The sequence below is a fragment of the Canis lupus genome, chromosome 11 (genome assembly GCF_011100685.1).
Source record: "Canis lupus familiaris isolate Mischka breed German Shepherd chromosome 11, alternate assembly UU_Cfam_GSD_1.0, whole genome shotgun sequence".
In the NCBI taxonomy this organism is placed as follows: Eukaryota; Metazoa; Chordata; class Mammalia; order Carnivora; family Canidae; genus Canis; species Canis lupus.
This window is the reverse complement of record NC_049232.1, coordinates 5,206,776-5,233,240: the sequence shown is the minus strand read 5'-3', so window position 1 is coordinate 5,233,240 and position 26,465 is coordinate 5,206,776. Positions and strand designations below refer to the sequence as shown.

The following is a 26,465-nucleotide window of genomic DNA, read 5'->3' as shown; positions in this document are numbered from 1 at the left end:
ATAGGCCATACAGCAGGACAGAAAAATTCCAGGAGTAGACTCAATGGTAGCCACATAAGAAAGGTAGCATTTCAAATCAGTGAGATTAACTTTTTTCTTTTTTTTTTTTTAAGATTTTTAAGTAATCTCCACCCTCAATGTGGGGTTCGAATTCAAAACCCCAAGATCAAGAGTCACATGCTTTAGCCAGGTGCCCCAAGAAGATGAACTTTTAAAATAAATCATATGGGAATGACCATTGATTACTCCGATATCTATATTTATTGTTAAAGAATTTATAGCTTCTTTCACTTTGAACCCTTTATTTTTTTTACACTGAATATTTTTTATTCTTTTAATTTAAAATATTCGAAAAACAGTGATATACCCCACCTCTCCCCTATCTTGTAATTCCTGGAGTTAATAAACACCACTGTTGGATAAATCCTCAATCCTTTCATCTCTCTCCATACACACGTATGTTTGTATATCTGTATATTTAAGCCCTCGTCATTCCACCACTACATACATCCACAAATACATGTGGATAGGCATATAAACGAGATACTGCATTATGTTTTGCAACTTGTTTCCAAGTTCAGTGATCTTTATGAACATCTTTCAAAATCCATACTTTGTTTTCAACAGCTGGGTAATATTAGTAATATCAGTATTATGTTAGTATTGTATAAAGCTATAATTAGTATCTATTTCTCACAATTACAAAAATATTGGTGTAAGATCTTTGAAAATGTATCATTGCCTACTTGGGTAACTCAGCTAAATTTATGGCTGTGAAATGGCTGGGGCGAAGATTGTGCACATTTTAAATTCTGGTAGCTTTTCCATAAAAGACATTGCTTTCAAAGACTGATACATGCTTCTACCTTGACACTTGAGGTTTTAAATATCAGAAAATAATCTTCCAATAATAAAACACCATCTTGTAATTCACAATTGTGGCATTGGGAAAGACCTCCATGGTTCCATTCCTCACCCAAGGACAAAAGAATTCATGCAAGATCATATATGTACCATATTCTTAGATAACATATCTATCTATAGAACATATATCTACATATAAATAGAGATATATAAGACAGATGCGTTCTCTAACATAAAATTTGTGGTGATGCTGCAACTAGAATGCACGCAGTCTCCAGGATGAGGATTTTTCCCACACTGTGGCAAGTCTTTCCCCAGGGTATTCATCCTATTGCCCACTTTCCCATTTTTCCAGATGTTCAGTTCTAATAACTTTTCGTTGAGGCTCTCAAGGCTTTGGCTAAATTAAGTGCTGCCTTTAAAAGCGTATGTGGTATTTACTGAACTGACCGATGAGGCGTCACAATTCTTCACCTGTTGATGAAGCTGTGTGATGGGTGCTCAGGGCCCCTTCAGAGTCTGCTCACAACCTACTGTGAGTTTAAGTATTTCAAAAAAGTTTTTTAAAGTGTCTATGGGAACATGAGAGGCATAAATTCACTGGAGGAACTCCAAGCCACTTTTCCTTTCATGTAATCCTAGATGTGCAAGCCAGGCAGTTTGGTAGGGCTTTATGAAGTCTCCCAAGGAGTGAAAGAAAATCATTAAAGGAATCAATCTGATAAAGTACAAAGGTAGCTTACTCAAATGTTAATGGATTTTCATCTTGCATTTGAATTTCAGCAGTTGATTTCCACGCTAGAATATCCACGATATTTTGCTACAGAGTATCTTCTCTGCTACAGAACGTACTGTAGAAAATTATTCAGTGATTAAATTATAGAAACACGCATAGGAGAACAATCATTCAGGTAATACCTTTTATGACATTTGCTACTGATTTTAATATTTCATATTAAGGGATATTTGATTATTTCCATCTTACCAATGTTGCTGTGAACATCGTACATATTTTTTATGGGGTTTCTAGCAGGCAAATTCTGTATTAAAAGATATGTACTTAAAAAGTATTGGTAGTTGCTGTTAAATTAGATCCAGAAACGGGGTAGCCATTCATAACATCATCAACAGGATATTGGAGTACCTCTTCCCTCATATTCTCTGCAATACTGGATATTCTCAATCGTAAATTTTCCCATCCTGCATGCCAAAAAAAAAAAAAAAATGGTGTTCCATTGTTGATAAACAACATGGGTAGACAACAGGCCCTGCCAAGTTTGGGGAAGGTTGATTTGTGCTGTATGAGTCAATGCTAATTGTTTCATGTCTGTAAGAATGAACTCAGAAAAACGGCTCTCCATTAACATAGGCTTAATAGCAATCATTTTCAAATTGTGTGGTCTGGAGACAGGAGCATTGGCATCATCTAGGAGCTTTTCGAAATGTGAATCCTCTGGTCCCACTTTAGACCTACTGAATCAGAAAGGGGGAGGAGGGGCTGGTGAAGAGCAGCCATCTGTGTTTAAAAAGCCTCTGAGTGGTTCTGCTGTGCCACTCAAGTGGCACTGATGAAGGAAAGTTTGAGAACTAGTCACTGATGAAGAAAAAAAATAGCAGCTTGGGCAGGGGAAGCAAAGGAGATCCCTGTTAAGTATTTGCAAATTTAAATTTTAAGAAGATAGGCCTTTTTTTCCTTAAGTTTTATTTAAGTAATCCCAACGTGAGACCCCAACTCACAACCCCAAAATCAAGAGTCACCAGCTCTTCCCTAATAAAAACATAGGGGTTTTAGTCAACAGTAAGCCAAGTATGTTAAAACAATGTGATCTTTACCCCCAGCCCCAAAAGTTGATGCTGTCTTCATGTGTGGTAGTAGGATTGCAAATGTAATTAATGCTCAGATATGCAAAGAAAATATTCATTTTCTCAAATGGACCCAGTCTCCGTTTGCCAGTAACTTTATCTGTCAGGGTAGGGCAGGTCCGGGAGTGGAACTATTTAAATCTGTCAATTAACATTTTAAGTCTTTGTCAACATCATTGGTTGCTTCTCCTGCTCTTTGCTTTCTGGATGGTTGTGCCTCCTGGTGGCTGATAGAGTCTCTGTTGCAGGTTGCTGCTTTGATCTGGTCCCTCGACTGGTGCCCACTGAATTGTCTGCTGGTGTAGTATGGTCATTCAAGGTGGGTTACTGCCATTTGCCTCTGATGGCACTGTCCCAGCACCAGGGCCTCTTTGCTCTCAGGCCAGTCCTAGATTTGTATGCCCAAAGCTCTGCCTCCATCTCGTATTAACCAGCTCCCTCCCCTCCCACTTTGGTGCTGGAGGTGGAGCTAAGCTAAGTGTGTTTCCTCTAGGACTCAGCCTCTTGTAGGCTGTGCTTGGAGAAGATCACAAGGCCACCCCATTACTGCATGTGCAAATATTTAAGAGTTACAAATCAAACTAGAAGATGATGATGTTCTATCCTTCCTGGTTGACGAGTACACATAATGACAGATTTGGAAAAATATCAGGTCATATAAATAACTATGAAGAACAAAAATCCATAATTCATTTTCCACCCAAGGCCATGATTTGACAGTGGTGGTTACTGGCCTGGAACAGAGTGGACCATGTGCAAAGCTTTCTCCCTGGTGTGCTGGTTGACCAGTCCTGGCTTCCTGCTGTCATTGGTGATATTCATAGAATAAGCATTGGCTTTCTCTTATTTTATTTTATTATTTTATTTTATTTCATTTCATTTTTAAAATATTTTATTTATTTGTTAAAGCATGTGAACAAGCAGGGGGAGCAGCAGAGCCAGAGGGAGAAGCAGGCTCCCCACTGAGCAGGGAGCCCGATGGGGGCTCAATTCTAGGACTCCAGGATCATAACCTGAGCCAAATGCAGATGCTTAACCGACTGAGCCACCCAGAGGTCCCTATTTATTTTTTTAGTAAAGTCTGCCCAACATGGGGCTTGAACTCACAATCTGGAGATCAAGAATTGCATGCTCTACCAAATAACCCAGCTGAGGGTCCTAGCTTTCTCTTCTTACAGGGGCAATAGGGACCTGCACCCTCTCCAATAAAGATATGCCCCAGGCAGTCTTTACTCACATGTCCCCAGCCCTCCTACCTCACCAACATCACCCCTTTCAAGTACATCAGCAGAACAGAAGCCTGGAAGGTCAGTCTCAAGTTTAGAAATTTTGGCGGCCTCAGGGTTCCCAGCCTGTGGCCAGCCCTCCTCTCCCCCACCTCGGCACCCTCCCACAAAAGCTTCCTTCCATCACACCTTGGACCTCGAGTATGCAGCCTGACAAACACAATCCAAAAAGGACCCAGAGAAGAAGCCCATGCAGAGCCAGGAAGTGGGTTCAGACAGGAATACCAGGATCTCCAGTACCTGGAACATGGTCTAGAAAGGGGCCTCTCCAATTCCCCATCTTAAAGGGAGTGTTGGAATGGGGTCCTGGCAGACCACCAGCCCCCGTGTCTGGACCTTGCTACTAGGCATCTTCACATACCTCTCCTCCTCTGCCTCTGCCTTCCTCCTTTCCAGGCTGTCCCAGGGCTGGGGGACACCGAACTACTCCCCTTCATCTGTGGGGCGACCTGCCTTTCTTCACTTCCCAGGTTCTCTCTGCCACTGACCTGATGTATTAATTGGACTTCTAAGAAATCTACAAAATCCTCTCCCTCGTGACAAAAGCCTGGCTTTATGATTCTCATTTTGCTGTAAAAACAAAAGCTGCCCCCTTCTTCCTGTCTCAATGATGAAATGTTCTAACCTTTTGAGGCAAATGAGTGCCTCTGGAGGAACAGGAAATACCCAGGCAAATGCATTAAAATTTTTCATAGTTGGCTCCCCCGCTGCTCAGGTTTGGGTAGCTAGAATGAAGAGAGGGTGACACCAATGTGCTCTGTACTGTCAGGACACCACTGTCTGTTCAGGCTGCTACATATTCGAAAGATCGGAGGTGGGAAGATCAGGTTTTGGGGGTTAAAAAAAAGGCTATTTGCACATTCAGATATATAAAGGGCTCTTCTATGGAAAGAGGTTAGTAGACTCAGTAGCAACTCCAGAATTTCTCCCCAGGTGGGGGTGGCATCAGTAAGCAAGTGAGGCTTGGACCGGTTGCTATGAAGGAGATTTGCATATCACTTGCACTCTTTTTTTTATTAGGCATTTATGTCAGGTAGCTTTAGAGGGAGCAGGTGAAGATTCAGGTTAATCTTAACCATATACCCTTAGCCACACTCTGGCTCCACCAGTAATTGGCTGCTGCAAACTCAAAGCGCATGTGGCAAATAACACTTGTTGGATAATGGAATTAATACATGAATTTCTGTGTGAGAAACATACAGCACTTGGGGACATTGAAGCTGCATGAAGCTGGACCCAGTAGCCCCAGTAAGTTTTCTGGTGCCGGAGAAGGGGTGGCTCAGCTGGAAAGCAGGTATGGAGCACAGGGCAGCACACAGTGAGACCCCCTTGCAGGTGTCATTCAGTTTGGAAAGGGCAGCATTTAATGCAAAAACAAACACGCTTATTTTATTAATTTATTTCACTAAAAAGTAAGCATTTATAGTCCCTGCTCTGAGCAAACTATTTTCAGAGTAAACAGATTATCCCCACTGGTGAGGTTAAGTTCCCTTTTTCAGAAAAATGCTCAGCTCATAAATATAGGAAGAATGATGGGGATTAAAAAAAAAAAAAAAAAGAACTGTTTTGCAAACACTGATGAAGTCTAGACCACAATCAACAATGGACACCAAAACTATTAGGAAAGAAGTTGATGGAGAACTTTACAGTGGAAGGTGTCATCACCTGAGTCCTTCAGCCTCCAACAGAATAAGCAGATGTCACATGCCTCCCAACATAATGCTGTATGAAGTAAAGAGTATTATCTATAAAGGATCACTGCCCAAAAAAGTTGAGACTGAATCTAATCATTCTGGTAGATCTAACAAGTAAAATGGTACTACACAGAAGCAATCAGCCACATCCAAAAGGTAGGACATTGGGACACCTGGGTGGCTCAGTGTTGAGCCTCTGCCTTTGGCCCAGGCCGTGATCCTGGGTCCTGGGATCGAGTCCCACATCGGGCTCCCTGCATGGAGCCTGCTTCTCCCTCTTCCTGTGTCTCTGCCTCTCTGTGTCCCTGATGAATAAATAAATAAAATCTTGAAGAAAATAAAAAGGTAGGGCATCTGAAAGACAAACCTGGTTTCTTCAACCAGTCAATAGCATAAAAATTATGGAGCATCAGGAATAAGCTACACTCCTCTAAATTAAAGGAAATGCAAGAGACAGAATAAGCAAATGCAACACATGGAGTTTGGGTCCTAATCTGTACAAACTAACTTTTTTTAGGACTGATTTATTTGAGAGAGAGAGCATGAGCAGGGAGAGGACCGAGAGAGGGTCATAGGGAGAGAGAGAATATGTGCGGCCTTATTCCAGGACCCAGAGATCATGACCTGAGCTAAAGGCAGGCACTTAACTGGCTGAGTCACTCAGGTAGCCCCAGAACTTTGCTTTCAAAAGACTATAGCGGGGGTGGGGTGGGTGGGGCAGATGCCTGGATGGCACATTCAGTTGGGTGTTTCATTCTTGGTTTTTGTGATCTTGGGCTCTGGGATCAACCCATGCACTAGGCTCCATGCTCAGTGGCAAGTCTACTTAAGATTCTCTCTCTCTCTCCCTCAGCCCCTTGCCCACATACTTGTGTATGCTCTCTCTCTCTCTCTCTAAAATAAATAAATCTTAAAAAAATAAAAAGACTATAGTGGGGGGTGCCTGGCTGGCTCAGTTGGTGGAACATGCTATTCTTGATCTTAAGGTTGTGAGTTCAAGCCCCACACTGGGTGTGGAGATTACGTAAAAATAAAATTCTTTAAAAAAATTAAAACTAAAAATACTAGTGGAGTTCACCTCCAAAGCTTTTTATTCAGAAAACAATGGCAAAGACAAGAATTTTTCTCTTCCTTTTTTTTTTTTTTTTTTTAAGATTTTGTTTATTCATGAGAGACACAGATTGAGGCAGAGACGAATGAGAAACAGGCTCTGTGTGTGGAGCCTGATTCTGGACTCGATCCCAGGACCCTGGGATCACGCCTGGAGCCAAAGGCAGATGCTCAACCACTGAATCACCCAGGTGCCCCTTTCTTTTCTTTTCTTTTTTCTTTTCTTTTCTTTTCTTTTCTTTTCTTTTCTTTTCTTTTCTTCTTTTTTTTTTAAAGCTCTGTGGGCAATTTTGATGAGAAGCCAGGTTTAGGAGTCACTATATTAAATAACTCAAAAGGAGGGGATCCCTGGGTGGCGCAGCGGTTTGGCGCCTGCCTTTGGCCCAGGGCGCGATCCTGGAGACCTGGGATCAAATCCCACATCGGGCTCCCGGTGCATGGAGCCTGCTTCTCCCTCTGCTTGTGTCTCCGCCTCTCTCTCTCTCTCTCTGTGACTATCATAAATAAATAAAAATAAAAAAAAAATAACTCAAAAGGTCCCTTCTACAGGGAGAGTGAATGGCCTTAATGCATTCTTAAAATAGTGCTTGGGAGCAATATCATTAGGATACTTTTAAGGTTCTAACAATAGGATCCCTTTCCTTGAAGGGGCATCGATAATAGGAAACCTAGAGATTACTTTTAAAAAAGAATCAGAAGCAGAGAAACTTTTATTTTTCCACTTCAGGCCTTGCTGGTCTACACTATGCCCAACACTGGAAAAGGAAGATATCTTTATTGAAAACTTCAATAAAAGTTGGGGTTGGCTGTATGTTATTTGTCATTGATAGGGGCGTCTGGGTGGCTCTGTTGGTTAAGCATCTGCCTTGGACTCCGGTCATGATCCCAGGGTCCTGGGATCGAGTCCTGCATCAGATACCTGCTCAGTGGGGAACCTGCTTCTCCCCATCTCTCTGCCCTGCCCCCTACACTCATGTTCTGTCTCTCGCTTTCTCTCTCTCTCAAATAAATAAAATTTTTTTGAAAAAAAGCATATTTTATCTATACATACCTCATAGGTGAAACCAGCAAGAGTAGGAAAAATGTCTAAATGTCACATCTATTTAATGAGTAAATTGACAAAGGTGTTTTGGGAAGCATAGCACTTAAGTGTTCTACCTGCCAGGAGGTGAGAAGACAGGCAACAACACACACAGCTCCACACCAAATTATTTCAGCTCCTGTTTCTACAATGGGAGCATACTAATATTACTGTTGTGTCTAGAGTTCATTAGGCTCACTCTAGTTTAGATTTTATTTAATTTGTAGATTACAAAGTGGGTTATAGCTGCTGAATGTCTAATTGTAGTATTTATAAAGGATACAATAATGCCTCTCCCCTGCTTAAAAATATATAATAACATAACGCAGGCTATCCACTAAATGTGTATGGATGGTGTATATCTGGGCTGTGTTTTCCCCACAGATCTACAATGGTGTATTTGGGAGCAGAGAGGGGGTAGTGGGAGGGGCATCAGTGAAGATGCTTGCTTGGGTTAAAAACAAATTTTTTCCTCCAGTTCCTTTTTATTTTGTAATATTACATCTCCTTTCGTTTATGTTTTGCTGTTATCTGAAGAGAGGGCAAAAGTGTCAGCTGGGGATGCAATTAAAAACGATTCTGACATATGAGAAACTTGTAATTTCAGAGGTTTATTTCCTCATAACAGACTCTGGATAACACAGCAGCATGTTCAAACACAGGAGATATAAGGACTTTCATCTTTTCCCTTGGAACCCATAGAATGAGAAGAGTCTTGAGATTAGATGCATCAGGAGGAAAGTGAGTGTTCTCTCCAAACCAGCACAACGAGGGGGTACAGCAGATATCATCATGCTTCTCAACCATTGACATGACTCTTGTCTTTTCTATGTTGTTTAGGAAAGGTAAGCAATCATATCAGAAAAGTTGTAAGCAAGACAAAAGTCACTGTAGACAAGAAGGCCTCCTGGGGTGCCTGGCTAGTTCAGTGGGTGGAGCATGCAACCCCTTAATCTCAGGGTTGTGAGTTAGAGCCCCACTATGAGTGTAGAGATTACTTAAAAATAAAATCTTAAAAAGGAGGAAGGGAAGGCATCTGGGTGACTCGGTTAAATGTCCAACTCTGGATTTCGGCTCAGGTCATGATGTCAGGGTCATGAGATGGAGCCCCAGGTCAGGCTCCGTATTTAGCGAGGAGCCTGAATGAGATTCTCTCTCTCCCTCTCCACCTGCTCTCTCTCAAATAAATAAGTAAAATCTTAAAAACATAAGGCCTCCTTCCCATTTCTTTTCTAGAAATGGAACAGCAAATATAACCAAATATGTTTATACTCACACACTGCTTACAACAGTGACCCAAAGACCAATGGACTCAGCAGAAATCCAAATTGGCATTCATTTGACATTGGCTGGTATTTTTCTGTGCAGGATGGATGTCTATTACTGTCATTAGGAGAAATGGCCAACTTAATCATCTTGTTTCTGTTTTGAGGATGGACTAAGAAATGACTTAAAATAACTTAGAGAGCTGTACGTATAATAATGAACCAGTACAAACTGTCAGGTCCCAGAAGGAGATTTGGTGTTTTCAGCCCACCATTCCTTGGCTGCCATCACATAATAGAGTCTTGCCACTTTGAGTGGGACAGAGAGACTGCAACAGAAACCATCACAGGCTGGGATGAACTCAGCAGTTCACTGGCAGAGTACAACTCACTCCCACTGGCAGAGTACATTAGGAGTTGAGATTTCAGTCTCGAAACACTGAATGCTTGAGGAAAGGAGGCTCTGGGCCACAGGAGCTGTTGCAACACTGTGGGTTCCTAATACAAAGCCAGGTTGTGGTTTGTTAGCGCACACCTGCTTATTTGAACTGGCATTGCTTCCTCTCCCCTCCTTTTTAAAAGATTTTATTTATTTATTCATGAGAGACACAGAGAGGCAGAGGCCCAGGCAGAAGGAGAAGCAGGCTCCCTATGGGGAGCCCAGTGTGAGACTCGATCCCAGGCAAGGATCATGACCCTAGCCCAAGGCAAACGCTGAACCACTGAGCCACCCAGGCATCCCCCTGCTTTTCTTTCCATCACAGAATGCATAGAAAATATTACTCGTAGCACACCTGCCATAAACCCAGGATGCAGCCTGTGGGTACCACTCACCAGCCTGGAGGCTCTGGTGACCCAGGTCCCACTGTACACCCCTCCTTCCAAAGGGCAGAAGACATCAGAGCTGAGCACACAAGAAATCCATTCCTGGTGCTGGAATCTGTAATGATTTGCTCCCTTAGTGAGGCCAGAAGGTCACTTGATTGCAGCCACAAAACACCTGGGGCTCATTAGAAGTGGTGACACTCAGACCTATCAAGTGTCTTTTTTTTTTTTTTTTTAATTCATTTTAGAGAAAGAGCAAGAGGGGGAGAGGCAGAGGGAGAGAGAGAATCCTGAAGCAGATTCCACACTGAGCACAGAGCCTGACACCAAGCCCAGTCTGGGGCTGGATCCTAGGACCCTGAGATCATGACCTGAGTCAAAATCAAGATCAGCAGCCTAACAGACTGAGCCACCCAAGCGCCCCCATCAAATGTCATTGTATTTTCATTTATTTCTTCAAGTATCATTTTATTTTTGCAGAGTTTTTTTTTTAAGATTTTATTTATTTATTTGGGAGACACAGAGAGTGAGAGTGAGAGTGAGAGAGAGAGAGAGAGAGAGAGCCCAAGCAGGGTAAGGGGCAGAGGGAGAAGCAGACTCTTGCTGAGCAGGGAGCCTGTTGTGGGACTTGATCCTGGAACTCAGGGATCATGACCTTAGCCAAAGGCAGATGCTTAACTGACTGAGCCACCCAGGTGCCCTCAAGTATCATTTTAAGGGAGCTCCCCATGGGTATCTGGTGGACATTGAAGTTTGAGAAGTATTAGTCTGCAGGGTAATGTCTAGTGTCTGCCTCCTTTGTGTGCTGTATAAGGCCTTACATAAAGAGAAATGAGGGGGCTACCTGGGTGGCTCAGCGGTTAAACATCTGCTTTCGGCTCAGGTCATGATCCCAGGGTCCTGGAATCGAGCCCCACATTGGGCTCCCTGCTCCACGGGGAGTCTGCTTCTCCCTCTGCCTCTGCCTCCTTCTCTGTCTCTCATGAATAAATAAATACAATCTTTAAAAAAAAAATAAAAAGAGAGAGCTGGGCCCTGCAGACCTTCCCAGCCTCATCTTTGATCATTCCTCTTCTCTTTATCCCAATCACAGTGAAGTGTCTATAATGCCTGAATGCACTCTGCATTCTCTATTCTTTGCACGGCTGATTCTCTGCCTAGGATGTGCTTTACCTGCCCTTCTGAACTCTTGCTTATGCTTCAGCTGTCAATTTAAAAGTCAAGTATCACCAGTCCCAGCTGAATTAGGCAGAGCAAGACCCTGGCCCCTTTATAAAGTCTTACTTCCATCTGCTGTTCCCATGCTCTGACTATGTGACTATTACAGAACACATCATACTGGACAATAATGTTCTGTTTACTATCTTCTCAAGCCAAGCTATGAGCGCTTGGTGTCAGCAGCTCGGATTTACTCATCTTTGAATTTCTAGGAGGTAACACAGCACATGGTAGGTACGAAAGTCAGCTTATTGGATCCATCAATCAGGGAATCTTGCTGGCCATTTCTTCCAGAAACCATTTTCTCTAAAAGCAATAGCGTGTATGATTTGAACAAATCAGTTAAAAATAATTCTGTTTGTATTCCTCTGATTTGTAGCCAGTTTCACAAAATGCAAAAATAACATGTAAACCCATTTCTTATCCCTCAAGCCAAATGTAAAATCATAGCCTATCTTTTCAAGATATTTTAACTATAATAAAGTTATTGAAAAGAGAAGTTAAGTCACATCTAAGTAAGTTATAGAAGAAAAACATCCTCTGATAAGACCACTATCACTAAATCACTGTTCAGTGCTTGCATTTTTAAAAGATAGGCCTAAATATTGATTTCTGGCTTTCTTTCCTTAAAGATACTAAGAAATCCTTATACTAGCCTATCTATATCCACTTTAAGGATCACATTTTCAAAAAAAAAATCATGTTTCCATATTACATCCTTTTTCTTTCTCAATAATTGTAAATTTATCTCCGCATACCACTTTCTAAATCTTCATCTGGGATGTGTGGGTGGCTCAGTAGTTGAGCATCTGCCTTCTGCTCAGGTCATAATCCTGGGGTCCTGGGATTGAGTCCTGCATCAGGCTCCCCACAGGGAGCCTGCTTTTCTCTCCGCTTATGTCTCTGCCTCTCTCTGTGTCTCTCATGAATAAATAAATTTTAAAAATAAAAATAAAAAATAAAAATAAATCTTCATCCAGATACCAGGGCCATTTCATCATGTTTGGGAAATCCATAAAAGGAAGATGTTACAAAAGACCAATCCCCCCAAATCTGGGCAATTATTGGCATAATTTACCAAAGAATTATAGCCTGGGAGACTATACCATGTGCTGAAAAAAGCCAAGCAGGTAGAGTTTCATTCCTCACCCAAGTTTAGGAAGGGAAGAGTGTTAGCTCTGTCAGGAGATGATGCAAGCATACATACATCTTTGAGAGGGAGAACTTTGGGATGTGAGAAGGGGACCGGATGGTTATCACAAAGGCTCCAAGAAGCAAAGGCTCCAAGCAGAGAGACAAGAGGACCCCACAGGTATCTGCCCACCAGGCCTCAGAAAACATGGAAAAGTAGGAAGTAATTTCAAAATATATAGGATAAAACTTGGCACAGTTTGGGAAATGGCTTCTTTTAATGCAGAGACTTACTATGAAAAAGAAAGAAAATCTCTCACATTTGTACAGTGGGCTTGTACAGAGCTTTGACCTGAGGCCCAGAGGCTCCTTTATTCTCCCACAGGGAAGCAGGGAGGCCCTGCACCAGGAGTGTCTCCCAGACCTGGTTCCCAGCCTAGAGGAGATATGGCCATGCTTCACTATCAGACGGCAGAAGAAAATTGCATTCATCTCCCTCGTCCCGTCAGGCTAATCTGTCCCTAAATCCTCCACAGAAAACAAAGAGCTGTCCCTCTGTCCTAGGAGTGCCAACATGTTTTACAGACAGGAAACTCCTGCAAAAATCTCCCTTCTCTTTTCTCAGAGACCCAGGAGTAAGGGGGGTTACGTGGACCTTGTTTTTGCTCTTAGTTCCTGCACTAAAGCCCTTCCAGGCTCTCACAGGAACTGGGCCACTGAGGGTCAGACCTACGCCTTGTCAGAGCATGAGCCTTAGAGCCCAGCCCAGCCCACCACCAGGTGAAGCTCTATAAAAAGTCAGACGCAGCAGAGCCCCCGCAGAATCAACAACCACCTTTTTCTCTGACGGGGTCCACCTGCACTTCAGGCTGACGTGTTTCCCCTAGGCCTTCTCTCCTGGCTCCCTCCAGGCCACCAAGACACTTCCCCTCTTGTCCTGAAATTACTTCTTTACAATATTTTTTTGCTTCCCAATCGTAGCACAAGGCCCTTGAGCAGGCAACTGAACCGTACCTGATTTCAGATTTCCAGGTGCTTCCACAACAGAAGAAGTGCTAGTAAACGTTTGTTGAACTGAATAGAATTGAATTCATCCCAGCTAGTCCCCCCTACACACACACACAAAGCCTACAAGTGATACTGGGAAAGGCAAACAGGACTCCCCACCCAGTTCTGCCTTTATTCTAGTAACTTCTAGCATGCCCTTCCCTGTGTCAGATCTCATTACTGTACAACACAGGAATCATAAAATGTGCCACCTGGACCAGCAGAAACAATAAAAACTGGCCAGTCCTTTTCTGGAAAGTGCCCAAAGCTCTTTAGAGTTGAGAGGGTGTTTTTGGTTCAGAGTTTTTATGATAAGACAAACAACACAGTCAGCCATTCCCAAAAATCTCAGATAAGACTTTCATTTTTTCCAATACATTTTTTATTGTAGAAATTCTAGATTTATAGAAAAATTGCAAAGATAGTTCCAAGTTCCCAAATACTCTGCATCATTTCCCTTATTTTTTCAAGAATTTATTTTTTAAGTCATCTCTACACCTGCCATAGGACTTGAACTCACAACCGCGAAATGGAGAGTTTCCCCTACTTTTTTTTTATGAATTTCCTTATTTTTTAAAACTATTTTAATTTATTTATTCATGAGAGACAGAGAGAGAGAGAGAGAGGCAGAGACACAGGCAGAGGGAGAAGCAGGCTCCATGCAGGGAGCCTGATGTGGGACTCGATCCTGGGACTCTGGGATCACACCCTGAGCCAAATGCAGATGCTCAACTGCTGAGCCACCCAGGTGTCCCAAGATGAAGAATCGCATAGTCTACCAACTGAACCAGCCAGGAGACCCAGTTTTTCTTTTATTAATATCTGACATTCATGTGGTACATTTGCAACAATTAATTAACCAATATCAATGCATTATTATTAACTATATTCAGATTTCCTTAGGTTTTACCTGGTGTCCTTTTTTTATTCCAGGATCCCACGCAGGACAGCATATTACACTTAGTTATCCTGTCTCGAGTTTCCAGACTTTCCTTGTTCTTGATGACTTTGATAGTTTTAAGGAACACTGGTCAGGTATTTTGTAGAATGTCCCTCAAGTGGCATGTGCCTAATGCTTTTCTCCATATTAGATGGATTGTGGGTTTGGGGAGAAAGATTACCTTTTTAAAAGTCCTGTGTCAAAAAAAAAAAAAAAAAAAAAAAAAGTCCTGTGTCCAGAGCACCTGAGTGGCTCAGTGGTTGAGCGTCTGCCTTTGATTCAGGTCATGATCCTGGAGTCTCAGGATGGAGTCCCACATCAGGCTTCCTGCAGGGAGCCTGCTTCTCCTTCTGCCTATGTCTCTGACTCTCTTTCTCTGTGTCTCCATGAATAAATAAATAAAATCTTAAAAAAATAAAATCCTGTGTCCTTCCCCACCCTCATTTTTCTCTCCACCTCTCCCCCACACATACCCCGGAAAGCTGTTATTACATTGATAGTGCCAGTTAGGACCAAGGAAATGAGGTTTTATTCTAGTATTTTAGAATACTAGAATAGTAGTATTCTTACTGGGAGTCATTCTTACCCCATTGGATATCACTAGCAGGAATGGCCCCTCAGAAAAAAAATTTCTGTGGAGCAGCGTGACCTCAGAACCACAGACCAGAGGCCCTCGTGGGCTTTTGACAGTGAGCCTGCCTAGCTGCAGGACCATCCAAAGGCCACAACCCTCTGGCAGGAACAACAGACTTGTCCTGGTGGTTGACAGGCTAATAGAAGACACTGCCCAAGGGCTTTTATAATCTTCTGTGAGTAATAAAAGACTGGAATGCAGAACAACAAGTCATAAAAAATATGGCCACGCCTGGCCCAAGAAACAGACTCACTTCCTTGTGAGTGCCTGAGGCCTGAGGAGGAAAGGCAGAAAGTGGAGAGGTTAGGAATATGACAGATCCTGGACGGTGACCAAGGGCCCAGAATGTCTCTTGACTCTGCTGCTGCCTCTTCCGGTGACTTTGGGCTGAGCCGTACCACTGTTGGTGGATTTCGGCTTCATGACTCTGGAGGTTGGATATCATGGGACGTGGCTTTTAGAATTCTGTGGAGACCAAACCGGATGATATCATTGACTGGATGTGGGGGCCAGCAGCAGAGGGTCAAGAAAGAATTCATGAGACTTTTTGGTGCAAAAAGATGGTTTTATTAAAGCACAGGGACAGGACCTGTGGCCAGAAAGAGCTGCCCTGGTTTTATAAAGAGACTTGCTTTGAAGGAAAAATAAAGATTTTATTTATTTATCCATGAGAGAGACACACACACAGGCAGAGACATAGGCAGAGGGAGCAGCAGGCTCCTCATGAGGAGCCTAACATGGGACTCGATCCCAGGACTCCAGGATCACAACCTGAGCCAAAGGCAGACACTCAACCACTGAGCCACCCGGGTGCCCTTGATTATATACTTTTAAATTTGGGGGGTTGGGGATAAAGATAAAGGAAGTTTCCAAAGAAATTTTCATACGTTAACAAAAACATATGCAGGAACCTTGAGGTCTAGCTATTGTTGAGCTAAGGTTGCTTTTTGCCTCTAGCAGAGCATTAACATGAAGGCAGTTGTGAACTACTGGAGAAATGTCATATCCTGCCTATCTCAAATACTTGTCGATGGGCTACAAGTTGTAAGGAAACTTAATTTTATCTGCATGTCTTTGGCCTTTGTTCTCCTCATGAGTAATTACTTAAAATAGTGCATGACCCACAGTGAGTGTTCACTACATGTTAACTATTATCATTATTATTACTTTAAGATGGGAGTGGAAATAATCTGGCAATCATCCTAAAGTTCAAGCCCTAAGGCTCAGAAGGCTTCTAAATAAACTAGCTGAAAAAAAAATTCAGATTTCTGAAAAAGATTCCAGAAGCAACTCTCTTAAAAGAAAGGGAGGGGGGTTTCTCTTTACAACCCACCTGTGCACCCACTGGCAGGTAGGGAAGACAGAGAGTTAGGGTTTCTCTAGAGCATGGCTAAGTTACATTTCCTCATGTCCCCTCCCACATGATTTAAACTTGGAATTAGGTTCAGAGGGCAGTTAACCAGAGCTACGTATATGCTGCACGGTATACTGTATACTGTGTATACTGTGTGTTGGAATCAAGCCAACAGGCCCTCTCTGAACAGTGAACATGTGTGTCAGCCACTGAGCCAGCAAGCTAATGTAATGACCTGCCAACACAAACAGCTCCAACGGCCACTTCATCTGAGGAACTGTAGTATCTGAAAGCACTCAGTATAATCTGTAAAGTGCTTTTATTTACTTATTTATTTTTAGTATATACTTTCTTAAGTCACCATTTAAAATTCCAGTGTAATTAACATTATAAATTAGTTCACATTGTTAATTAACAGTGTTACACAATTTCAGGTGTACAGTATAGTGATTTGACAGTTCACATGACTCAGTGCTCATCACAGTAAGTATACTCTTAACCCATCACTTGTTTACCCCGTCCTCCCATCACCTCCCTTCTGGTGACCATGAGTTTGTTCTCTAGAGTTAAGAGTCTGCTTTTTGTCTCTTTTTTGCTGTTTCATTTGTTTTGTTTCTTAAATTCCACATATGAGTGAAATCATATGATGTCTTTCTCTGACATTTCACTCAGCATTATACTCCCTAGATTCATCCATGTTGTTGCAAATGGCAAGATTTCATTCTTTTTATGGATGAGTACTATTCTATTTGTGTGTGTGTGTGTGTGTGTGTGTGTGTGTGTGTGTGTGTACCACCTCTTCTCTATCCATTCTTGTATCAATGGACACTTGGGCTGCTTCCATATTTTGGTTATTGTAAATGATGCTGCAATAAACAGAGGGGTGCATATATCCTTTAGATTTAGTGTTTTCTTATTATTTGGGTAAACTCAGTAGTGGAATTACTGGATCATATGATAGTTTTTTTAATATTTTATGTATTTATTCATAAGAGACGGGGGTGGGGTGGGGCAGAGACACACACAGAGGGAGAAGCAGGTTCCCTGCAAGGAGCCTGATGTAGGACTCAATCCCAGACCTCAGGATCACGCCCTGAGCTGAAGGCAGATGCTCAACTGTTGAGCTACTGAGGAGTCTCGATCATATGATAATTCTATTTTCAATTTTTTGAGGATTCTCCATACTGTTCTCCGGAGTGGCTGCACCAGTTTGCATTCCCACCAACAGCATAGGAGGGTTCCCTTTTCTCCATGCTCTTGTCAACACTTGTTTCTTGTGTTTTTGATTTTAGCCATTCTGACAGGTGTGAGGTGATAGCTCATTGTGGTTTTGATTTGCATTTCCCTAATGGTAATTGCTTTTGAGTTCTTTTCATGTGTCTGTTGGCCATCTGGATATCTTCTTTGGAGAAATGTCTGTTCATGTCTTCTCATTTTATAATTGGATTATTTGTGGTTTTGGTGTTGAGTGGTGTAAATTTTTAAAATACTTTGGATACTAACCCCTTATCAGGTGTATCATTTGCAAATGTCATCTCTCATTCAGTAGGTTGTCTTTTTTTTCTGGTTGATTATTTATTTTGCTGTGCAAAAGCTTTTTATTTTGATGTAGTTCCAGAAGGCTTTTTTTTTTTAAGATTTTATTATTTTTAAGTAATCTCTACACCCAACATGAAGGTCAGATTTACAACCCTGAGATGGAGTTGGCTCTACTGAGTGGCCAGCCAGGCACCCTTCAGCAATTTATTTATTTAGTTTCCCTTGCCTCAGGAGACATATCTAGAAAAATGTTGCTACCACCAATGTCAGAGACATTACTGCCTGTCCTCTCTTCTAGAATTCCTATGGTTTCTAATCTCACATTTAGGTCTTTAATCCATTTTGAGTTTATTTTTGTGTGTGGTATAAGAAAGCAGTCCAGTTTCATTCTTTTATATGTAGCTGTCCAGTTTTCCCAACACCATTTATTGAAGACACTGTCTTTTTCCCATTGTACATTCTTGTTTCCTTTGTCATAGATCGATTTACCCTAAAGTTGTGGGTTTATTTCTGGGCTCTCTAATCTGTCCCGTTGATCTGTGTGTCCATTTTTGTGCCAGTACCATACTGTTTTGATGACTATAGCTTTGCAGTGTAATTTGAAATCTGGCATTGTGATGCCTTCAGCTTTGTTCTTCTTCAAGATTGCTCTGGCCTTTTGGGATCTTTTGTGGTTCCTTACACATTTTAGGCCATGAAGTCCTTTTGATTGAGAAGTATTATCAGTGTTCTGTTAAGCTCTTTGCCCAGGTCTCTGCCTCTGAAGAATATGACAGGAAACAAACACAGCTGATTTCTCCTTTTCATTCACCCTTTCCTTTCACATTTATACTCCAGGCATTATCCTGGTGCAAATGAATAATAATAACAAGATCCTTGGAGCCCTCTTTCTGTGCTGCTTACACTTCTAAACTCTTTACAGGTGTGAATTCATTTAATCCTGATGACTCAGTAAGCCAGTGCTATTATAACATGCCCATTTGTACAGAGGAGTAAACTGAGATACAGAGAAGTTAAATGAATTGCCAAAGGTCAAATAGCTATCATGTGGCTCTATCAGGAGGGACTAGGTTTAGTTGCATGTAACAGAAAACTCAAATATCAGGGTTTAAATGGGTGAAGGGGAGTGAGAGGTACAGGCTTCTAGTTATAAAATGGGGATGAAAGATGCAGCATAGACAACATAGTCAGTGGCATTGCAATAACTAGGGTGGCACATGGTAGCAACACGTGGGGTGAACACAGCATAATGTACAAAGATGTTGAATCACTATGCTGTACACCTGAAACTGATATAACATTGTGTGTCAACTGTACTTACAAGGCTAGAATGGCAGCCCCATCATTCTTAGAGATCAGGCTCATCTCTCTTTCTTCTCTGGTCAACTTAGCGTGTGACTTCTATCCTCAGGCTCTTCTCAGTAGTCCAAGCTGGGGATCCCCTGCAATGCCAGACATCAGAACTGTGTGTCAGTCAGAAGAGAGGGAAGGAAGGGTGCCTGGCTAGCTCAGTTGGTAAAGTATGTGACTCTTGATCTCAGGATAGGGAGTTTGAGCCTCATATTAGACAAAGAGTTTACTTATAAAAAATAATAATAAATAAAATGTAAAAAAAAAAAAAGAAAAGAAAAAGAGAGGGGGAAGGAGAGGGCAAAAGGACTTTCCAGGAGACCCCCCCTCCAACAACTTCCATTGACATCTCATTGGCCATACCTAGATGCAAAGAAGGCTGGGAAATTTGTTTTTGTTTTTGTTTTTAAAAAACTTTACTCATTTATTTGAGAGAAAGAGAGACAGCACAAGTAGGGTAGAGGAGCAAAGGGAGAGGGAGAAGCAGACTCCTTGCTGAGCAGGGAGCCCAACACAGAGCTTGATCCCAGGACCCTGGGATCATGACCTGAGCTGAGAGCAATCACCCAACTGACTGAGCCATCCAGGCACCCTTGTTTTGTTTTTTAACTAGGGCACATTTAATAAGGTTCTATAACAAAGAGGAGAAAATAAATTTTGGACACATGTACCATAAAATATAATTTTTCACAATGGAACTGGGCTGTTGGTTAGCAGGTGAAGATGGGGCTGAATTACTGTTTTTATTTCCCACTTGTGGCATTCACTCGGAAAATCAAACAAAGGTGATGTATACAATAGAAAAAAAAGTTAGAACTTTACTAAGATTTCCAGTTTTCCCTTGTCCACACTTCAGAGGTATAATGAATGAGATCTTGTAATTTCATAGTATTTAAATGTTATTTAGGCTCTAACAATTAAGATTAAAAGTAAGACAGAAGTAGTATTTTAATGAAATAATTTCCTTCCATATTTTCATTCTGAAACTCTTAAAAAGATTTGTTTATTTATTTATTTATTTATTTATTTATTTATTTGAGAGAGAGAGAGAGACAGACAGACAGACCAGGGGAGGGCTTGAGGGAGGGAGAGAGAGATATCCCAAGCAGACTCCTCACTGAGCACAGAGCCCAACTCAGGGCTTGATCCCCCAATCCTGAGATCATGACCTGAGAGGAAATCAAGAGTCAGCTGCTCAACCCACTGAGCCACCCAGGAGCCCTTTTTTATTCTAAAATTTTAATCTGAAGGGTTTTTTTTTTATTCCTCAAGACATCACTCTCAGATTTTCCTTTCAAGAGTAAATGTCTAATATCAAAACTTTCATTTATCTTTTAAGGAAAGAAAGGAAAAGAATATTTGAATTAGCTATTTAGAGGATTTCTTAATTAGATTAGATACAGTACTTGATAATGGCCCAAACCTTTCATTTGACCTCAGTTTCTCCAGTTGAAAAGTAGATATATTCATTTTTCCTTCAACAAATGCTTGTAGTGGGCTTAATAGGTGTTGGATGCTTTATATGTGACAGCCATTTTCCTCTTGTTATCAAAATAATGGATTAATGTGTAACAAATTATTTAAAATCTGTTAGTGATACTTTTATGGCTAAATTAAATAAAAAGTATACTGTTTTATACGGATAAACCAAATATGTTTCATTGCAAAAGGAAACTTAAAACTCTTTTGGAATCATGAGGTGCAAATATTTTAATTAGGTACACATTACACAGAGCAGAACATATTAGGAGTTTTGTATGTAAGGATACTGGAAGATAAATATTAAGCATTTTCCTTTTTAAGATTAAACAACAGGGGAACCTGGGTGGTTCAGTCCATTAAGCATCTGCCTTCAGCTCAGGTCATGATCCGGGGGTCCTGGGATTGCATCCCACATTGAGCTCCCTGCTCAGCGGGGAGTCTGCTCCCTCTCCTCCCCATTCGTGCTATCTCTGTCTCTCTCAAATAAAGAAATAAAATCTTAAAAAAAAAAAAAAGAGTAAACAACATACTATGAAATGCCTTTGTGGAACATAGTGCTTATCCCTAGCAAGCTGATGGAACTCTAAAATGGGATATATTTGGAGAAAATATTCTCACTTATATTAATGCAGCCATATTGCTTCTCTAAGGAAATATTTATAAATATTACTACTGTGTTCTAGAAACATATTAGAAAGAAAATCAGAGTAGAAGATTCCATTATGATGGAAAATATCATAAAAAAGTTTCCCCTGATAGAATTCAAAATTGTGCATGTCACAGTAAATTAAGAGACATGAGTTCAGAGTCAGAGCCTAAGGCTGTGGCTACGATGTTGTGGTTGGTCTTCAGTTCATTATTAATTCTGATTACCTCCTGACACTAGACAAGCCATTCAAACCACTGAATTGTTCACTTTTTGTTTGCCAGCACGCAGCACACAGCCAGCAGTTGGCTGTGGGAGAAACCTCAGAGCTTTGCTCCACCAGTTAGAGACATATCTAAATGTGTGGGGATTGGGAAAAGGCACCCCAGAAGTGGTTTGAGGCCTTAAAATAGAGTATATTAACTTGAAATTACAAAAGACACCAAACCCTCATTTCAATTATGGATCCAGGTAAGAAGCAGAGGTAATAGTGCAGAGTCAATGAGAAGAGAGGCAGTGAGAATAGCAAGATTCTGAAGGAGAATGTTCTGCAGAAAGGCAGTAAATGTGGCAGATACTAAAACACAGCAAACAGGTTAACAAATACACTTCTCAGCATGCTTTCCCTGTTGTGCCCTTGATCATATTCAGAAAAAGGTGATAGGTAATTTTAAATATATACTGTAGCTCTTCCCCTTGCCTTGGCTTGTAGTTTGAGACAGGTGAAAACATGCCTACCTCTTGGCCAAAAGTTCGTCCTTCCTGCTCCTCAAAGTCAATGTTATTTTTACAGTAGGATGTTAATAGAATCCCTTTCTTAGCATTTGTTTCTATTCTGCAAATTTGTTCCAGATATTTCCCCTCCCCTATAATAGAACAACAAACTTGAGCCCCAGCAAATACATTAACCAATAAATCAGTAGCCTATATTAGTGGTGTTAATATTCTTAATATCAAAATAATGGAGATACAAGCTGTGCCCTTTGTTGAGGAACACCAGCACAACAAGAAGGAGATTTTTAATGTATACCTTGGTGGTAAAATAGGATAATAGACACACTTTGTCATTTTTGCCAGAGCCAATCAACTCCTTCTTCGATAATTAGCGCCCATCCTATTACTAATTAATACCTCTTAATATACCATCTCCTCATTCACTGCCATCAAAAACAGTACTAAATTGGAATCTGGGATCCTATAAATCAGCCCTCCACCCTCCTCCCTGTATCTTCCCTCCCCCAATACTCACAAAACAAAACCACCTTCTAAAATAAGTAGAGGACAACAGGAAGACAGCTCCTAGAGCCACCCCATTTAGCTTATTACCAGTACTAGTGAGTAACTTTCTTTAGCTCTGACTTGTGACATGCAAAGCAGCAACCTACTTGAGATCCTTCAGAATGGTAACAATGTCAGTACTTAGTTATGAAGCTGAAAAAATTGATACAAAGTGGAGTTTTCCCCCAGGGAGATGACTGAGGTGCTAGGAAAGGTTCTTCAGCCCTCGAAGAGTAAACTTTTGTGGCAGTAACACCACATGATGAGAGAAGCAGATCAAAGAAACTAAAAACGGAGTATGTCTTAAATTATTTATGATGCTGCTGCAGCTGTATCGATCAGAGGTGGTTTTCTCTCTTAACCTTCCCTTCCCTGTACCTCCAGAAGCTACCACCTGCCCCCCAAAGAATTATGCCATGGTGTGCCAGTGTGGCAGTTCAGGGTGGGTTACTGGTCAGGACCTCGGTTAAGAAAGGACTGGTTATCCAATATACCTCTGCCATATCTAATGACAAACAAACCAGTGATCTCTTTGTATATCTCATTTCCTAGGAAAGAAATGGGATATCATTGCACAGTGTCCCCTGCAGGAAAAAAGGTTCTGTCCTCCCTTTCAAGATCGCATTACCTGAGCATCCAAAAGCCTCATACGAAATTGAAGCTTTCAAAACACATTATGGTCCTGGGAGGATGTTTATATCATAAGAGCCTTGTTTACCTTGTTCACTGTTAAATCTGCACTGCCAGGACACTGCCAGGCACACAGTAGGCAGTCAGGCATGGCTAGTGGATGAATGTTGGGGGTATATAGGAATTCAGGCAATGAAGGCTGTGTGCTCAGCAGCATGTTGTAGGGAGTCGCTGGCTTCCCAGATAGCCTGGGTTGGCCATTCTAGGCTTCCTCCTGGGTAAAATCTTATCTACTGTAGTCATCCTAGAGTGAGGATGAATTTAGGATATGTGCACAGAGTTCCAACTTTGCCATTTGGGGAACTAAGACAAGGATTGATCCTTTGTCCTTAAACAAGCAATCCCAAGGCAATTTGCCCCACTCTTTGGGCCAAAGATTAGGTGTGATAAACTTTTTAAAAACAGAAAATATTAGAAGTTATGGTGTCCTTTTAACCTTAGGGAAAAGGGACTTGAAAATAATTCTATTCGTTTTTCTTCTTTTTTTTTTAGATTTTATTTTCAAGTAATCACTACACCCAATATGGGCTCAAATTTACAACTCTGAGGGATCCCTGGGTGGCGCAGCGGTTTGGCGCCTGCCTTTGGCCCGGGGCGCGATCCTGGAGACCCGGGATCGAATCCCACGTCGGGCTCCCTGCATGGAGCCTGTTTCTCCCTCTGCCTGTGTCTCTGCCTCTCTGTCTCTCTCTGTGTGACTATCATGAATAAAAAAAAAAAAAAAAAAAATTTACAACTCTGAGATCAAGCGCCATATGCCTCTCTGAGTCAGCCAGGTACTCCAAGAATAGTTTTCTGTTTTGTTTTGTTTTGTTTTTTTTTAAAGATTTTATTTATTTATTCATGAGAGAGAGAGAGAGAGAGGCAGAGAAACAGGCAGAGGGAGAAACAGGCTTCATGCAGGGAACCTGATGCGGGACTCAATCCTGGGTCTCTAGGATCACACCCTGGGCTGAAGGCAGATGCTTAACCTCTGAGCCACCCAGGCGTCTCCAGGAATACTGTTTTAATGCTGCTGAGGTAATCAACACTTCATTTTCTAAAAAAATCCAATCCTGATATAGAGAAAAAAAATTGGTAGCTGACCAAACTGGTTCACTCCAAGAAGAAATTCTAAGAATTTGTCCCAAATTGGTTTTGGAAGACATCTAGGAAAAGCATATTATGACATATCTCCATTACAGAAAACTGGTCAAGGTACTACCTTCCTTCCTAATTGTCTACGTTTTTATGGAATTAAATAAAAAAAGCACATTTTTAAAAAGATTCTATTTATTGGGGATCCCTGGGTGGCGCAGCGGTTTGGCGCCTGCCTTTGGCCCAGGGCGCGATCCTGGAGACCCGGGATCGAATCCCACGTCGGGCTCCCGGTGTATGGAGCCTGCTTCTCTCTCTGCCTGTGTCTCTGCCTCTCTCTCTCTCTCTGTGTGACTATCATAAATAAATAAAAAATTAAAATCAAACTGGGTTGTTAAAAAAAAAAAAGATTCTATTTATTTATCATGAGAGACACACACAGAGAAAGAGAGAGAGAGAGAGAGGCAGAGACATAGGCAGGGGGAGAAGCAGGCTCCATGCAGGGAGCCCGACATGGGACTCGATCCTTGGTTTCCAGGATCAGGCCCTGGGCTGAAGGCAGCACTAAATCACTGAGCTACCGGGCTGCCCCACCCCCCCACCCCCCCGCAAAGCGCATTATTAAAAGAGATGGAAAATGTTAGGTAGGTGTGCCTAGTTTTCTGACAATATTTAAATCAGAGAGTACTAGAAATAATCAGGTGCCAGGAAGAACCTACAAACAGCATCAATCTTAGATTTTAGAGAGGATGAAAGGTTACAAAGGCTTCTGTCCCTCCCATCCCAAGTTCCCAGAAATGGCAGATGTTATTATTATTATTATATTTTAAATCCATAACAGTACTAGGAAGCAGAAACAGATACCCTGGGTGGGCCAGAGATTATTAGAAGGAATCCCTGAAATATGCAAAGCAGAGGCAATCTTATTAACAGAGAAAAACTGCTACCTAAAAATGAGAATGACTTCAAATGTGCTACTGGCTTGGAAAGGGCAGATACAAGGATGGGAAGAGCCCTAGGCCACCAGAAAGTGATCAGATGGGATGAATGTGAACATTAAACCAAAAATACTGGAGAACATGTTAGTACATCAGATTCAGTAATGTGTTAATAGAATTATATATGACAACCACGCAGGATTTACATCAGGAGAGGTTCCATGCTGAAAAACTAGACTAATGTAATTAACTCTATTACTAGATTAAAAATGGAAACCCAGGGGTTGCCAGGGGTGGCTCAGTGGTTTAGCGTCTGCCTTCAGCTCAGGGTGTGATCTCAGGGTCTGGGATTGAGTCTTGCATTGGGCTCTCCCTGGGGAGCCTGCTTCTCCCTCTGCTTATGTCTCTGCCTCTCTCTGTGTTTCTTTCATGAATAAATAAATAAAATCTTTAAAAAAAAAAAAAAAAAAAAAAGGACACCCAGGATGCCTGGGTGCCTCAACTGGTTAAGTGTTTGCCTTCAGGTCAGATCACGATGTCCATGTCCTGGGATTGAGTCCCATATGGGGCTCCCTGTTCAGCAAGGAATCTGCTTCTCTCTCTCTCCCCCCACTCTGTGTCTCCTCCCTTATTCTCTCTCTTTTTCTCTCTCAGATAAATAAAATCTTAAGAAAAATAAAAATGGAAACCCTGTAACATCATGAAAATAGATGTCCCAGAAAAAAATTTGATAAAATTCAGCATTTATAATGTAAATTTTTTTTTAGCATACTGGAAATAGAATCTTCTTAGCCTAATACAGAATATTAGTCCAAAATCCTTCAGCCAACAAATCTTCATCTACGGAGGATCGTTTCCATTAAAATCAGAAATAAGACAAGAATGGGGCACCTGGTGGCTCAGGTGGTTGAGCATCTACCTTTGGCTCAGGTCATGATTCTGGGGTACTGGGATCTAGTCTCACATCAGGCTCCCTGCTCAGTGGTGAGCCAGCTTCTCCCTCTCCTGCTCCCCATTTGTGCTCTGTCAAATAAATAAATAAAAATCTCTTTTAAAAAAAGAAAGATGACAAGAATGGATATTACCACTTTGTTATTCAATGTTATATTGGAAGTTCTGACTAAGTAAAGGAAAAAAAAAAACATTTAAATAT

At 41.5% G+C, this 26,465-nt stretch overlaps 1 protein-coding gene and 1 long non-coding RNA gene across 2 annotated transcripts in view; one reads left to right on the top strand and one right to left on the bottom strand.

The window, feature by feature from the left end:
- Positions 1 to 14,550, top strand: part of PGGT1B (protein geranylgeranyltransferase type I subunit beta) — a 71,916-nt gene extending 57,366 nt beyond the window's left edge. The window contains exons 9-11 of the transcript XR_005366511.1: positions 1,648 to 1,775; positions 2,976 to 3,046; positions 14,318 to 14,550. The gene's annotated coding sequence lies outside the window, so the exon portion shown is untranslated. The remainder of the gene's footprint in view (positions 1 to 1,647; positions 1,776 to 2,975; positions 3,047 to 14,317) is intronic.
- LOC119873852 lies at positions 1,771 to 13,480 on the bottom strand. The gene is made up of 2 exons (XR_005366512.1): positions 13,352 to 13,480; positions 1,771 to 2,064 (listed from the first exon to the last, which is right to left on the bottom strand). It is a non-coding gene; the product is annotated as an uncharacterized LOC119873852 (long non-coding RNA).
- Positions 14,551 to 26,465: the final 11,915 nt, after the last annotated feature.